This window comes from Oncorhynchus nerka, unplaced genomic scaffold, assembly GCF_034236695.1.
Source record: "Oncorhynchus nerka isolate Pitt River unplaced genomic scaffold, Oner_Uvic_2.0 unplaced_scaffold_909, whole genome shotgun sequence".
Taxonomy (NCBI): Eukaryota; Metazoa; Chordata; class Actinopteri; order Salmoniformes; family Salmonidae; genus Oncorhynchus; species Oncorhynchus nerka.
In genome coordinates this window covers 142,708-160,474 of record NW_027040391.1, presented here as the reverse complement: position 1 = coordinate 160,474, position 17,767 = coordinate 142,708, and the positions used below count along the sequence as shown (strand labels likewise).

The 17,767-nt window shown below is 46.1% G+C and overlaps 1 pseudogene; it reads left to right on the top strand.

Moving 5' to 3' along the window:
• The first annotated feature begins 17,447 nt into the window (after positions 1-17,447).
• On the top strand, positions 17,448-17,624 carry LOC115124561 (U2 spliceosomal RNA; annotated as a pseudogene).
• The last annotated feature ends 143 nt before the right edge of the window (positions 17,625-17,767 follow it).

Genomic DNA, 17,767 nt, shown 5'->3' with positions numbered 1-17,767 from the left:
CTGCTAGTCCGTAGTGAGTAATCGCAGTCCTGTTTTCCAGAAGTTATTTTCAGTCATAGGAGATGGTAGCAGCAACATTATGTACAAAACAAGTCTAAAAAAATAAGTTTCAAACAAATAATATAAAAATAATAAAATATATCAAATTAAATTAAAATAAACAATCGACTGGGGGCATGTAAAATGTCTGCCATCTTCATCTTACAGTAACTTTTTGATCACTTTTGAAATGTACAGCGACAGAATTCAGAACATGGGCCTTTCCTACAGTATTCTCTCTGCACACAAAGTCAGAACCGTAGGATAAATAAAGGGGCATATAAGCAGACATTTAAAGCTCTTACAATATTCAATAATGACATTTCTCTAGAACAGGCTATAGAGAGTTTTTGTTCTGACATGTGCACCACAAGTTACACAATTTATGCAGCAGCATACAAGATATTTTTGGATTCATTCATTTTGTCATCAAAGTCCGGCATTCTCTGGATTTATGGTGCTTTCAAGACAACTGGGAACTCGGCAAAAAACAAGGTTAAATGTCAGTGATCTTCAGATCGGAGCTCTAGAAAGAGGCCTGAGTTCCCGACTTCCAAGTTATGACCATTTGAAAGGTATTTTCCCAGCCCCGAGTTTCCTGTTTTGAGCACGGCAGAAGTCATGCTGGATTGACAGCATGGCCAAATGTTGAATGTTTATCTGTTTAAGCTTGGAAAAGAGACCATTAAACCCAGACTTGGGACCACGCACCCACTCCACTGAAAAGCAGGCTAGTGATTGCTTTGCAATGCTTGGAGTTAGTCACTGATTCCTTCCAAACCACTCATTGTTGAATATGCGTTTGCAATTTGTGTAATGTTTATGGCCGATGAGCTCAAGTTTTATCTATAACTTCTCTTCATATGACAAGGATTAAAAAGGATTTCCCAGTAGATTGTTGATTTGATTCATGAGTGCTAGCTAAGATTTTGAAAGTATGATGTTGACATGATCAGTCCAATCAAAGCTACTGTAGATATTTAGTGTTTTTATTAGGATCCCCATTAGCTGTTGCAAAAGCAGAAGCTACTCTTCCTGGGGTCCACACAGAACACAGAACATAATACATTATGACATAATACAGAACATCAATAGACAACAGCTCAAGGACAAAACCTTTTTTTTTTTTTTAAAGGCACACGTAGCATACACATCAATACACAAACTATCTGCGTCCAATAGGGGAGAGGCGTTGTGCCGTGAGGTGTTGCTTTATCTGGTTTTTATTTGACCAATATGAGATGGGAAGGAAGTTCCATGCAATAATGGCTCTATATAATACTGTACGCTTTCTTGAATTTGTTCTGGATTTGTGGACTGAAAAAATCCCTGGTGGGATAAGTGTGTGTGGGTGGCAGCGTTGTGTGTTGTTACGAATCCCTTTTGGCCCGACAGTCTAGGGGGGGATGGTAATGAGACCAGTAACATAACTCATGCAAATTATTATTGTGACAAAGTAAAAGTGTGAACGAAATAACCACGACAACAGAAATCTACCGTCAAACTCTAGGTTTATTTATAAACACACGGTAATGGGGGGAGCAGGAAAAGGGGCTGAGCTGGACCCAAGAAAAGAAACAATAAGTATTCAAAAACACCCCTAAGCTAGACTAGCCTACTTTAACAACAGCTAACTAACTAACCAAAAATACAGTGGGTGGTCCGCCCAGTTCTAACTAGTGTATTTAACAAAGTTCACCTACGGGTAGTGTATGCCCATGGGCGACTTGTCTTGGTTTCCCCCTTTTCCCACCAGCAACAAACAAACACCATAACCAAAAACAATACTCACAGGTGATGACAAAGTGCTATGGAGGTGCTTAAACAAAAGAGAGGTTAAGACACAAAGCGAGAGTGAAACACAGAGACCTACAGACATGGCATTTACAGAGAGATTGCTCTAGAGATTGAGCTAGAGATTGAGCTAGAACAAACAAATGATGGGGTTTTTAAACCATGGGGAAGGAACTGTGATAGGGTAGGAAGTAGGAGGAGGTGTGTCTTCTGATTGATGATTGATTGGGGAGTGATGGTTTTCACCTGTGAGGGGAGAAGGAGAGAAAAGAAACACACACACAGGATACACACACACACAGGATAACTGTATCCGTAACATGTGTAAATTGACTATGCAAACAATTTGGGATTTTCAACACATTGTTTCCTATAAATGGATGTCATAAGGTGAAAGCACCAATTTGTAAGTCGCTCTGGATAAGAGCGTCTGCTAAATGACTTAAATGTAAATGATAAAAAGAAGTAATGCTGTTAGTATCTCAGCGCTTAGCCAAGAGAGATTGGCGTGCATGGTATTTATATCACCCGTCTGATTACAATTAAGAGCAAGATGTGCCGCTCTGTTCTGGGCCAGCTGCAGCTTAACTAGGTGTTTCCTTGCAGCACTGGACCACACGACTGGACAATAATCAAGATTAGACAAAACTAGAGCCTGCAGAACTTGCTTTTTGGAGTGTGGTATCAAAAAAGCAGAGCATCTCTATTTATTATTGACCTCTCCCCATCTTTACAACCATTGAATCTGTGTGTTTACAATCTAAGGTAATGCCAAGTAAGTTAGTCTCCTAAACTTGTTCAACAGCCATACCATTCATTACCAGATGTAGCAGAGGTCTAGAACTTAGTACAACGTGATTTGCGGTCATTTTATCTGTGGCCAATGACCTTGCGCCTTCTTGGATGGCACTTCTAATGTTATGGCAGCGTCCAAGGGGTTTGAATATTTGAGCTCTACCCTTAGATTTAGTGGTGAAGTACAGTGCTTTGGGGAAGTATTCAGACTCCTTAACTTTTTAAACATTTTGTTAAGTTAGTCTTATTCTAAAATGGATTAAATAAAAATAGTTTCTCAGCAATCTACACAAAATATGCCATGATGACAAAGCGAGAACAGGTTTTTAGAAATGTTTGCAAATGTATAAAAAATGAAAAAAAGTATTCAGACAGATTAATTTAAGGAGAGTTTTTTTTTATGTCACATGGTCTGTGAAGACTCCAAGCATCATCTCATCAATTATGGACAACTCATGAACTACGATTTAAAACATGTTTTGATTCAACTCGTATTATATTGAATGTAGGCTACCTGTTCTGTGTGTGTTAAATTGCCCCGGCTGAGAGGGTAGGCTACCTGTTCTGTGTGTGTTCAGGTGTGTTAAATTGCCCCGGCTGAGAGGGTAGGCTACCTGTTCTGTGTGTGTTAAATTGCCCCGGCTGAGAGGGTAGGCTACCTGTTCTGTATGTGTTAAATTGCCCTGGCTGAGAGGGTAGGCTACCTGTTCTGCGTGTGTTCAGGTGTGTTAAATTGCCCTGTCTGAGAGGGTAGGCTACCTGTTCTGTATGTGTTAAATTGCCCCGGCTGAGAGGGTAGGCTACCTGTTCTGTATGTGTTAAATTGCCCTGGCTGAGAGGGTAGGCTACCTGTTCTGCATGTGTTCAGGTGTGTTAAATTGCCCCGGCTGAGAGGGTAGGCTACCTGTTCTGTATGTGTTAAATTGCCCTGGCTGAGAGGGTAGGCTACCTGTTCTGTGTGTGTTCAGGTGTGTTAAATTGCCCTGGCTGAGAGGGTAGGCAACCTGTTCTGTATGTGTTCAGGTGTGTTAAATTGCCCGGCTGAGAGGGTAGGCTACCTGTTCTGTATGTGTTAAATTGCCCTGGCTGAGAGGGTAGGCTACCTGTTCTGTGTGTGTTCAGGTGTGTTAAATTGCCCTGGCTGAGAGGGTAGGCAACCTGTTCTGTATGTGTTCAGGTGTGTTAAATTGGCTCGGCTGAGAGGGTAGGCTACCTGTTCTGCATGTGTTCAGGTGTGTTAAATTGCCCCGGCTGAGAGGGTAGGCTACCTGTTCTGTATGTGTTAAATTGCCCTGGCTGAGAGGGTAGGCTACCTGTTCTGTATGTGTTAAATTGCCCTGTCTGAGAGGGTAGGCTACCTGTTCTGTATGTGTTAAATTGCCCTGGCTGAGAAGGTAGGCTACCTGTTCTGTATGTGTTAAATTGCCCTGGCTGAGAGGGTAGGCTCCTGACAGTGGTGTATTCCTAGTTGGGGGTAAACGCCATTTTACTCACCTTTTTCAGAAAAAATGCTTTCAAAGTAAAGTATAGGGAGCATTGCTTTTTTATTTGTTTTTTTGACCCGGCAGTCAGTTTACCCACCGATGTTTTCTGACCGGCAGTCAGTGGCTACTAATAGGCCTATTCTGAAGTTCATGGCACATTGTAGCCCAGTCTAATAAATTCACCTTGTTAGGGTGACCATCCTGTTTTTCCCAGGACACTTTCAGCGACCTGTACGCACTCGTTGGCTGGCCCACGCTTCATACTCTACTCGTCGCCAAACCCACTGGCTCCAGGTCATCTACAAGTCCCTGCTAGGTAAAGCCCTGCCTTATCTCAGCTCACTGGTCACCATAGCAGCACCCGCTCGTAGCACGCACTCCAGCAGGTATATCTCACTGGCCAATTCTTACTTTGGCCGCCTTTCCTTTCAGTTCTCTGCTGCCAATGACTGGAACAAACTGCAAAAAAATCACTGGAGCTGGAGACTCATATCTTCCTCACTAGCTTTAAGCACCAGCTGTCAGAGCAGCTCACAGATCACTGCACCTGTACATAGCCCATCTGTAAATAGCCCATCCAACTACCTCATCCCCATACTGTATTTATTTATCTTGCTGCTTTGCACCCCAGTATCTCTACTTGCACATTCATCTTCTGCACATCTACCATTCCAGTGTTTAATTGCTATGTTCTAATTACTTCACCACCATGGCCTATTTATTGCCTTACCTCCCTTATCTTAACTCATTTGCATTCACTGTATATAGACTTTTTGTTTTCTTTTTTTCTACTGTATTATTGACTATGTTTTGTTTATTCCATGTGTAACTCTGTTGTTGTATGTGTCGAATTGCTATGCTTTATTGGCCAGGTCGCAGTTGCAAATGAGAACATGTTCTCAACTTGCCTACCTGGCTAAATAAAGGTGAGATAAATAAAAATATATGATCAACAGAGAGTAGCAGCAGTGTAAAAGAGGGGTTGGAGGGGGCACACAATGCATATAATCCGGGTAACCATTTGGTTACCTGTTCAGGAGTCTTATGGCTTGGGGGTAAAAACTGTTGAGAAGCCTTTTTGTCCTAGACGTGGCACTCCGGTACCACTTGCCATGCGGTAGTAGAGAGAACCGTCTATGACTGGGGTGGCTGGGGTCTTTGACAATTTTTAGGGCCTTCCTCTGACACCGCCTGGTGTAGAGGTCCTGGATGGCAGGCAGCTTTGCCCCAGTGATGTACTGGGCCGTACGCACTACCCTCTGTAGTGCCTTGCAGTCGGAGTCCGAGCAATTGCCGTACCAGGCAGTGATTGTGGTAGCAGAATCAGAATCCTTTAGGTAACATTTATTTAAAAAATGTCGTATTCATTTTCTAAGTATGCTTATGTGGGAAAAGTTACTTTTCCCATTGGGGAGAGGTTAGGCCTGTCTTCTTATGGGAATGTGACTAACTATTTACATGTCCCCTCTGAGGTTGCTCTTATCTTGATTTAGTATATGGCCTAGGAGGCTCACTGTCTCCGTGAGATGGGATGGGAGTATCTAAAATGACAATTGATATATACCATTGGATGATGTAATGTCTTGGTCCTAAGTGGTACCAAGAATGAGATAAGAGCTTCGTTTAGGAGACCAAACTGAACGATAATTTATAGCTAAATACTGTCTGGCGATGGGATGCTCCTCTCTCAAGTAAAATTCTTCCTTTGTGCAGTTTTCCTAAGACCTGTGGTTTGTCATGTCGACTAGGGGGTAGATCTTTGCTATAAAGGATCTCAGTTGCCATTATGTTGACACTCTCAGAGAATTCATTTATAGACACTGAATTGATCTGAGAGTCACAGGGCTATGGTGAAGCTCATATTTATTAAAGATGGACTTTATGATAACTCTGACTTGTGTGTGGTTTGCTCTCTCATGATTTGGTAATACAGGAAATTTCCACGACATGATGCAACCGGTCAGGATGCTCTCGATGTTGCAGCTGTAGAACCTTTTGAAGATCTCAGGACCCATGCCAAATCGTTTTAGTTTCCTGGGGGGAATAGGTTTGGTCATGCCCTCTTCATGACTGTCATGATGTGCTTGGACCATGTTAGTTTGTTGTTGATGTGGACACCAAGGAACTTGAAGCTCTCAACCTGCTCCACTACAGCCCTGTCAATGAGAATGGGGACGTGCTCGGTGCTCCTTTTCCTGTAGTCCACAATCATCTACTTAGTCTTGGTTACGTTGAGGGATAGGTTGTTATTCTGGCACCACCCGGCCAGGTCTCTGACCTCCTCCCTATAGGCTGTCTCATCGTTGAGGGAGAGGTTGTTATTCTGGCACCACCCGGCCAGGTCTCTGACTAACTCCCTATAGGCTGTCTCGTCGTTGTCGGTGATCAGGCCTACCACTGTTGTGTCGTCTGCAAACTTAATGATGGTGTTGGAGTCGTGCCTGGCCATGCCTTGTTCAGGTACAGAACGATGGCGCTCTTGCTGCAGGTGATTCCCTGATCCACGTATACAGAATGGTGTCGTCTGCGTAGACATCTGGCCCTTCTTTGGACACAGTGTTAACAAACCTCCAAACGAGCTTCAATGCCATACAACACTCCTTCCGTGGCCTCCAACTGCTCTTAAACACTAGCAAAACTAAATGCATGCTTCCCGCCCACACCCGCCTGACTAGCATCACTACTGTGGACGGTTATGACTTAAAATATGTGGACAACTACAAATATCTAGTTGTCTGGCTAGACAGTAAACTCTCGGTTACTAGTCCAACGCTCTAACCACTAGGCTACTCTCCTGCCGCCCCAATAAACGGAATAAACGTGGTGAGTGAAAAACTTGATGAAATAGTCTACTCCCTACCCGGTATCTTATTCTGCCACTATAAAACTTTGTAAGCGTTGTTTGTTGGCAACCTTGTTATTTCCGAAGATTTTGGAACAGATTCCCTTTGGATCGTTCTACAAATTATACCACCCTGGTAGTGGTGGAGTAGGGGCCTGAGGACACACAGTGTGTTGTAGATATGTGGTGGAGTAGGGGCCTGAGGACACACAGTGTGTTGTAATGTTTTAAAATGGTATAAACTACCTTCATTTTGCTGGACCCCAAGAAGAGTAGCTGCTGCTTTGGCAGCAGCTAATGGGGATACATAATAAATACAAATATTAAATGTACAGGCTACAATGTGGGGATCTCATGCACAGTGATGCCAACTTAACCATTTCAGAGTATCCTGGCAACTGTTCTTTCAAACAGCCCCTAGCAACCAACTTAACCATTTCAGAGTATCCTGGCAACTGTTCTTTCAAACAGCCCCTAGCAACCAACTTAACCATTTCAGAGTACCCTGGCAACTGTTCTTTCAAACAGCCCCTAGCAACCAACTTAACCATTTCAGAGTACCCTGGCAACTGTTCTTTCAAACAGCACCTAGCAACCAACGTAACCATTTCAGAGTATCCTGGCAACTGTTCTTTCAAACAGCCCCTAGCAACCAACTTAACCATTTCAGAGTATCCTGGCAACTATTCTTTCAAACAGCACCTAGCAACCAACGTAACCATTTCAGAGTATCCTGGCAACTGTTCTTTCAAACAGCCCCTAGCAACCAACTTAACCATTTCAGAGTATCCTGGCAACTGTTCTTTCAAACAGCAACACATGTAGCTACTTTTAAAATGTATTTGGAACTTTTGAAAGTGACTCAAACGCTAAAATGCATTCTCCCTCTAAATAACACGAAACCGATTGTCTCTGTCACACACTCCATCACAACACACGTGTCTGGCTGTGCAGTGTGAGTTACATGCAGCAGGCACTCAGCTCGTGCACAGGCAGCAGCAATTTCAGCAAATTGCAAATCATTGTTGGCTGACAGCAGCAGCAGTAGTACGAGTTCGACGAGACAAATGTTTGATCTAGAACAGAACTTACAACATCAATCAACATTTCTCAATCAAAATTGTACAGCCAGAAGTACAGAAAAGAGTGTGAGTCTGTACCTTTTAAAGGGTGTCTGAAGCCAGTAATTGGGGATGATTGTCGGCATACTGTGCCGACTGCAGATCAGATCTGTTTGCAACAATGCATGACATCAAAAAACATTGCAAACATTTGCAAAGCATTTAAATAAATCAAAACCGTACAACCCTGCACCACAGTCTACATTACCACAGTCGACATTACCACAGGCTACATTACCACAGTCTACCACAGTCGACATTACCACAGTCGACATTACCACAGTCTACATTACCACAGTCACATTACCACAGTCGACATTACCACAGTCGACATTACCAGTCTACATTACCACAGGCTACATTACCACAGTCAACATCACCACAGTCTACCACAGTCTACATTACCACAGTCTACATTACCACAGTCCACATTACCACAGTCCACATTACCACAGTCTACATTACAGTCTACATTACCACAGGCTACATTACCACAGTCCACATTACCACAGTCCACATTACCACAGTCTACATTACCAGTCTACATTACCACAGGCTACATTACCACCGTCGACATTACCACCGTCTACATTACCAGTCTACATTACCACAGGCTACATTACCACAGTCTGCATTACCACAGGCTGCATTACCACAGTCTACATTACCACAGTCTACATTACCACAGTCTACCACAGTCTACATTACCACAGTCTACCACAGTCTACATTACCACAGTCGACATTACTACAGTCTACATTACCACAGTCGACATCACCACAGTCTACCACAGTCTACATTACCACAGTCTACATTACCACAGTCGACATTACCACAGTCGACATTACCACAGTCGACATTACCGCAGTCGACATTACCGCAGTCGACATTACCGCAGTCTACATTACCGCAGTCTGCATTACCACAGTCTACATCACCACAGTCTACATTACCACAGTCTACATTACCACAGTCTACATTACCAGGCTACATTACCACAGGCTACATTACTACAGTCTACATTACCACAGTCTACATTACCACCGTCGACATTACCACAGGCCACATTACCACAGGCCACATTACCACAGTCCACATTACCACAGTCCACATTACCACAGTTGGTTATTAAGAAAGTGGATAACTGCAAAAGCGCAGAAGCTACTATATGCCATTGCAGAGCATTGTTCGTTGCTAGCATGCCACCATTTAGGTATGGCTTGCAAAGCTGCCTTTTCAGATTCTGTGGCAGCAACAAACTTCCATATGCACCGCACCAAGTGCACAGAAATTATTAGAGGAGAACTGGCTCCTTATTTTCTCCAAAGGGTAACATCAGATGTGGGGGATGAGAAGTTCAGTCTCCTTTTGGATGAGTCCGCTGATCAATACCTGGGTGTGGTGATTCGGTATTTCAGTGCTAAAAAAAAGAACCGTTGTGTCCACATTTCTCGGGCTGGTTGAATTGGAGGGGGCGATGCCAGATCAATAGCAAAGGCGGTAGTTGAGTTTCTTGAGAAGTGTAACCTTGAAAAAGAGAATCTTCAGGGTTTTAAAGGAAGAATGTGCATTGCCCAATTTGGTTCTCATCCACTGTGTGTGCTATTCTTTACAATTGGCTGTCAGTGCAGCATCCACAAGAAACCATCCCTAGGAGTGTTGAGTACTTAATCAGGGAAACCTACAACTGGTTTTCGATTTCCTCAAAACGGCATGAGGCGTACAAAGCAGTGTATGCCACCATGAATTGTGGCCAGAAACCCCTGCAGATCACAAGTGTGTGTCACACGTTGGCTATCGATTGAGCCTGCAGTAACTCGTATATTGAGCCAGTGGGAAGAACTGAAACTCCACTTTGAGTTGACCAAGGCCAGTGAGCATTGCTACATGGTGGATGTGCTCCACTGAAACTCCACTTTGAGTTGACCAAGGCCAGTGAGCATTGCTACATGGTGGATGTGCTCCACGCCACGTACATGGACAAGATCAACTATGTCTATCGGACATTCTTCAAATCAATCCTGTCCAACGTACAAGTTGCAGTGATGTCATTTGAGGGAGATCAAACAGATCCTGTCAAGCTTTTGGACAATCTGGTACATCTCTTAACATCAATTTGCAGCAGAGTAGTCAACCCTATGGCAAAAATGGATGTCCTGAAGGATCCCATTGATGGACATCTCAGCCCATCACCATACCTTGGGTAAGTTTTTGAGAGCATGGTGTACCAACTCAGTCTCGCGCCAGAGGACAAAAAGGTCATTCGGAGACGGTGCAGCAACTACATTGTTGCTTTAAGCAAGGAGCTGCAAGCAAGGTTCCCAGACAACATAGAAGCCTTGCGAAACATGGCCTTGTTCAGTGTTAAGGAAACGCCAAAGCACAATAAATGCACCACTGAAATTATTAAAGTAGTTGAGCTACTGGGATACCAGCCCCAAACAATTGATAAAATTGTTTCCCAATTGAGAAACATCCATCTGTTTAGGTGGAACTCAACTGAAAATACAGTTGAGTTTTGGAGTGAAGTCAATAACTACACGGACTCTTCCGGGTCAAATCCATTTGAAGAACTGTGCAAAGCTGCACTCGCTGCCCTCTCCTTGCCACACTCAAATGCGGAGTTTGAACGGCTGTTCAGCCAAATGAGTGTGGTCAAGTCAAAGTTAAGAAATAGAATGTCACTGCACACTCTCAACTCCATACTCCTGGTGCGGTATGGACTGAAGCTGGCTGGTGATTCCTGTTACCAGCATAAACTACCAAGTGAAGTTCTGCAGCAGTTTGGCACCACAGCAGCGTACAGCTTCAAGGCCTCTCCATCCTCCTGCTGGTTCCAGCTCCGTCACAATGCAGTTGGACAGTGAAGATGAAGAGGATTTCTTTGCCAATCTATGATTCATCATTTTATCCTCTTACAGGAAATGGGAGGATATGTGGCAGCACGGGCCCTCCATTTGGAGTGGTTCCAATTTTAACAAGAACGACGGTGTTGCCATTTTAATCAAGACCCCACAGGTGGTGGTGAAGGGGAGCACGGTGGTGGTAGGCGGGCGTGCTCTTTTAGCCAATTGTACTTTTATGGGGAGGGATTTTAACGTGCTAAACGTGTATGGTTTTAACGATAAACATGACCGGTGCACACTTTTAGAAGACCTGCAGTCCCACATGCTAGGGAGGGATCCTCTAGTGGTGGGTGGGGATTTTAACTGTGTTTTAAGTAGAGCAGACAGGAGAGGGGCAGGAGGGGATTTTAAGGTAGACAGGTCAAGTGTTTTATTGCAAGGGCTGTGCAGGGATTTTAAACTGACTGACTGTTTTAAAACCCTGCATCCAAGAGAGGAGGGCTTCACCTGGACCAGTGGTGATGGCACCAGAGCCTCTCGCATTGATTATCTGTTTACTCGGGACTGTCCCCCAACTGATGCTAGAATAACCCCTGCCTTCTTCTCAGATCACGTAATGCTGACGTGCACCCTTTCACTATCTTCGGGTGTGACCGTGGGAAGAGGGCCCTGGAAATTGAACTGCACCCTTTTAGAAGATGAAGATGATAGTTCATCCAGTGGCAGACGCTACAGGACTTCTTTAGAGAGATAGGAACCCTTTTAGAAGATGATAGAGTAGTTAGTCAGTACACGGAGCAGTCCAGCCAGTGGCAGACGCTACAGGACTTCTTTAGAGAGATAGGAACCCTTTTAGAAGATGATAGAGTAGTTAGTCAGTACAGAGAGCAGTTCAGCCAGTGGCAGACGCTACAGGACTTCTTTAGAGAGATAGGAACCCTTTTAGAAGATGATAGAGTAGTTAGTCAGTACACGGAGCAGTTCAGCCAGTAGCAGGTACAGGACTTCTTTAGAGAGATAGGAACCCTTTTAGAAGATGAAGGTGAAGGGGAAGAAGATGATAGAGTAGTTACAGAGAGCAGTTCAGAGTGGCAGACGCTACAGGACTTCTTTGACACACGAGCACAGTGGTGGGAAATGGTGAAGGGAAGGACGAGGACCTTCTTTAGAGAGATAGGAAAGAAAAAAGCAGAAAAAAAGATAGATACATGCATGGTGGGACTGCAAAAGTGACTGGAAAGGTATTTTAACCTATGCCAACAGGGCCTTGATTTTAACCAAGAAATTAAAGAAGGAAATGGCACTTTTAGCAGAACAGAAAAGCAAGGGGGTTATTTTAAGAAGTAAAGAAAGGGAATTAGAAGAGGGGGAGAAGTGCACTAAGTACTTTTTAAAGAAAATAGTAAGGGTAGGTTAATGACTGGTTTAAAAAATAAAGATGGGGTTTTAAAAACAGATACAGAGGGAATAAAATAAGTAGTCAAGGATTTTTATGGGGAACAGTTTGGGGTAAAAGATGTATGTGAAGAGACCATGGGGGACATTTTAACCTACATCGACAAGACCCTACCCAACACAGACGACCTGATAAAAGACCTGACGAGGACAGAAATTGACCAAGGACTGAAACATTTTAAGAGGGGTAAATCACCGGGGTAGGGCGGCCTCCCTTTGGAGTTTTATTTGTCCTTTTGGGATGTTTTAGCCGACGAACTTCTGACTGTTTTTACTGACTTTGAACATCTTGACAGACTACCTGACAGTTTTAGAGTGGGGATCGTGACTCTTTTATATAAGAAAAATGACAGGACGGACCTGAAGAACTGGAGCGATAACCCTTTTAAACTTTGATTGGACACTTTTTACCAAGGTTTTAACACTCAGAATGTCTTCTGTTTTAGAGGAGGTGATCCACCTGGACCAAACCTGTGCCGTTCCCGGAAGGAAGATCACGGACAGCCTGATACTGATCCGAGATGCCATCTGTTATGCGAGAGACAGAAACATGCGGCTTGTAGTCCTAAATTTAGATTTTGAAAAAGCCTTTGATCGGGTCTCGCACCAGTACCTCTTTAAGGTACTGCAAAAAATGGGTTTCCCGGACAGGTTCTTAGTTTGGGTGGGAATGCTGTACGGGGACATCACCAGCAAAATCCTTGTAAATGGGCATCTGTCAAAATCAGTGGGAGTACACTGCGGCGTCCGTCAGGGCTGTCCGTTATCTCCTCTTCTGTTTGTGGCCTGTATTGAACCACTGGCACAGGTCTTGAGAAGGGACCAAGGGATCAGTGGGGTGGGTATCCCAGGGAGTGGGGGGATGACCGCCAAGTGCGTCTTTTACATGGACGACGTCAACATTTTATGTACCGACCTTTTATCCGTCGACAGGACTCTGGACAGGACTCTGGACAGGACTGACTGGTACGGACGAGCCTCTGGGGCGAGACTGAACAGAGACAAGACAGAGGCCCAATTTTTCGGACCGTGGGCAGACCCAGACTTGACCAGACTACCTCTGACAGTTAAACTGACGGACATAAGGGTACTGGGGGTAAAGTTTGACCGGGGGAGGAGGGAGCGGTAACTGGAGTGGAATCCTGGGGACAGTAAGACAGAGACTGGGTTTTTGGGGACTACGACAGCTGACTTTTGAGGGCAAGGTTTTAATCATTAAAGCTGTGATTTTACCTGTGCGTTTATTAATCAGTTCTGTTTTTATTCCCCCAAGGAGTATTTTAGACCTGGAGCGGATGCTTTTTTACTTCCTGTGGGGAGGCAAGTGGGAGAGGCTGAGGAGGGAGGTGGTCAAGAGGCCCAGGTCCAAGGGGGGAAGGCTTGCCTGACCTCTACTTGTTCCTGGGCAGCCGCTACACAGCGTTACATCTGACTCTTGCCACCTCCCCGGTCAACAACAAGACTCAGGCCCTCGCACGGTTCTAATGAACATTGACACTAGTTCATCTTGAATAATGTTTTTACGTTAACAATTAAATAAAGTTTAAACAATTAATACAAATTAAATGAATCAACATATAATTTCAAAATGTACAAATTAGATAACTTGTTTATAATTGTTAGACATCTTAGTAAGTAGGCTGTTATTACATAAGCATCATTTTGGGAAAACAAATATATCCATACCAGAGGTGGAACCTTGATCCCTGATCTACTGGGTGTGCAGACTTCTATTCCAGCAATAATACACATTATTATCAACCCATTAGGTTGGATAAATTGAGCAGACTTCTACTTGTACACTACTAGTCCCCTACTGTGGTCCCCTACTCTGCTAGTCCCCTACTGTGGTCCCCTACTCTGCTAGTCCCCCTGGGTCCCCACGCTGCTAGTCCCCTCTGGGGTCCCCTACTCTATAGTCCCCTACTGGGGTCCCCTGTGGTCCCCTACTCTGCTAGTCCCCTACTGGGGTCCCCTACTCTGCTAGTCCCCTACTGGGGTCCCCTACTCTGCTAGTCCCCTACTGTGGTCCCCTACTCTGCTAGTCCCCTACTGGGGTCCCCTACTCTGCTAGTTCCCTACTGGGGTCCCCTACTCTGTCCCCTAGTTCCCTACTCTGCTAGTCCCTACTGGGGTCCCCTCTGCTAGTCCCCTACTGGGGTCCCCTACTCTGCTAGTCCCCTACTGGGGTCCCCTACTCTGCTAGTCCCCTACTGTGGTCCCCTACTCTGCTAGTCCCCTACTGGGGTCCCCTACTCTGCTAGTCCCCTACTGTGGTCCCCTACTCTGCTAGTCCCCTACTGTGGTCCCCTACTCTGCTAGTCCCCTACTGTGGTCCCCTACTCTGCTAGTTCCCTACTGGGGTCCCCTACGCTGCTAGTCCCCTACTGGGGTCCCCTACTCTGCTAGTCCCCTACTGGGGTCCCCTACTCTGCTAGTCCCCTACTGTGGTCCCCTACTCTGCTAGTCCCCTACTGGGGTCCCCTACGCTGCTAGTTCCCTACTCTGCTAGTCCCCTACTGGGGTCCCCTACGCTGCTAGTTCCCTACGCTGCTAGTCCCCTACTGGGGTCCCCTACTCTGCTAGTCCCCTACTGTGGTCCCCTACTCTGCTAGTCCCCTACTCTACTAGTCCCCTACTGTGGTCCCCTACTCTGCTAGTCCCCTACTGTGGTCCCCTACTCTGCTAGTCCCCTACTGGGGTCCCCTACTCTGCTAGTCCCCTACTGTGGTCCCCTACTCTGCTAGTCCCCTACTGTGGTCCCCTACTCTGCTAGTCCCCTACTGTGGTCCCCTACTCTGCTAGTCCCCTACTGGGGTCCCCTACTCTGCTAGTCCCCTACTGTGGTCCCCTACTCTGCTAGTCCCCTACTGGGGTCCCCTACTCTGCTAGTCCCCTACTGGGGTCCCCTACTCTGCTAGTCCCCTACTGTCCCCTACTCTGGTCCCCTACTCTGCTAGTCCCCTACTGTGGTCCCCTACTCTGCTAGTCCCCTACTGTGGTCCCCTACTCTGCTAGTCCCCTACTGGGGTCCCCTACTCTGCTAGTCCCCTACTGTGGTCCCCTACTCTGCTAGTCCCCTACTGTGGTCCCCTACTCTGCTAGTCCCCTACTCTACTAGTCCCCTACTGTGGTCCCCTACTCTGCTAGTCCCCTACTGTGGTCCCCTACTCTGCTAGTCCCCTACTGGGGTCCCCTACTCTGCTAGTCCCCTACTGTGGTCCCCTACTCTGCTAGTCCCCTACTGTGGTCCCCTACTCTGCTAGTTCCCTACTCTGCTAGTTCCCTACTCTGCTAGTCCCCTACTGTGGTCCCCTACTCTGCTAGTCCCCTACTCTGCTAGTCCCCTACTCTGCTAGTCCCCTACTCTGCTAGTCCCCTACTCTGCTAGTCCCCTACTGTGGTCCTCTACTCTGCTAGTTCCCTACTCTGCTAGTCCCCTACTGTGGTCCCCTACTCTGCTAGTCCCCTACTGTGGTCCCCTACTGTGCTAGTTCCCTACTCTGCTAGTCCCCTACTGTGGTCCCATACTCTGCTAGTCCCCTACTGTGGTCCCCTACTCTGCTAGTCCCCTACTCTGCTAGTCCCCTACTGTGGTCCCCTACTCTGCTAGTCCCCTACTCTGCTAGTCCCCTACTGTGGTCCCATACTCTGCTAGTCCCCTACTGTGGTCCCCTACTCTGCTAGTCCCCTACTCTGCTAGTCCCCTACTGTGGTCCCCTACTCTGCTAGTCCCCTACTGTGGTCCCCTACTCTGCTAGTCCCCTACTGGGGTCCCCTACTCTGCTAGTCCCCTACTGTGGTCCCCTACTCTGCTAGTTCCCTACTCTGCTAGTTCCCTACTCTGCTAGTCCCCTACTGTGGTCCCCTACTCTGCTAGTCCCCTACTCTACTAGTCCCCTACTCTGCTAGTCCCCTACTCTGCTAGTCCCCTACTCTGCTAGCCCCTACTCTGCTAGTCCCCTACTGTGGTCCCCTACTCTGCTAGTTCCCTACTCTGCTAGTCCCCTACTGTGGTCCCATACTCTGCTAGTCCCCTACTCTGCTAGTCCCCTACTGTGGTCCCCTACCCTGCTAGTCCCTAACTCTGCTAGTCCCCTACTCTACTAGTCCCCTACTCTGCTACTCCCCTACTGTGGTCCCCTACTCTGCGAGCCCACAACGGTCTTGCGCAACGTGGCCCATCCTGCTCTCCTGAATCGGCATCGGGACCTGTCCTGGATGGTCGCCCACGAGATCCTGCCGGTCAGGGCCGTTATGCACTCACGGGGCATGGCGAGGACATCCGCGTGCCCCCGACCAGGCTGCGGCCAAGAAGAGTCGGTGAGGCACATGCTCTGGGAGTGCAGAGCTGCCAGGGACCTGTGGAAGGAAGCAGGCCCCCTGATTACCTCGTGTCTGCCAGCAGGGGAGGACCTAAACCCTCAGCTCGTGCTGTATGGGGTGGGCCGAAGGCCTATTCCATCAAAGGCCTTCACAAAGTTCTGGCCCAACTGTGGTCCTCACGCAACCTGCTGGTAGGGAAAAGCGTAGAGACCACCCCCCAAGCAGTGGCCATGGTAGCCATGGAAGCCCTGGGATGGTATGGAAGGAAGGGGGCCTCGACCCCAGGCGAAGGGTCCCCCACAACACCCTAGGTCCCGGCGGCCACGGCCTGACAGCGCTGCGGCGTCTAGGGGAGGGATCTCCTCTGGGCCCCGAAGGAAGGAATGGTAATTTATTCAGAGGAGCAGGATGAGGCGAGTTTGATAAGGACTCACCCCGTTCCTGTACAAGGGACCGAAGACAGCCTTTTAACAAAGTGGCTTTTTAACATGTTTTTCATGTCTTAAAAATGTTTGACCTTTGTTAGATCATTAGTACACATTTTAAATGGCTTTTACAGATTTGATGTTTTTACAAAGAAAGTACTTTTATTCATGGTTGTTTTCATTGGTTTTAACAACATGTACTTTTTAACTCATTTAAATGTAACTTTCAAATGCTTTGTTTTATGCCTTTATTGCCGTTTTTATGTGTATAAATGATGTAAAAAATGTATGAGCTGTTTCTTTAAAGGAAATGTGTCAATAAAACTTTTCCAAAATAAAAAAAATCTGTTCTTATCAGTTTAATATCTGATACGTCTCCTATCTGGGTACCATATATTAAATTGATTTTTGGAATAGGGAGATGGAATAGGGGCTTGCTCCGTCCACTCCACGCATCGACCTGGTATTGCAGTACTTCCAGGAACGGTGCACCCCCTTTCATTGTAAAGAGAAATCAAACAGAGGAAACAGAGTTGCTTCGTTGGTCTATATTGTATTTTTACATTGAGCAACTTCATTTCAATATCAATGATGGCTCGATAGTGCTGGTCAAAACGGTCACCGTTTTATTGACTACGAT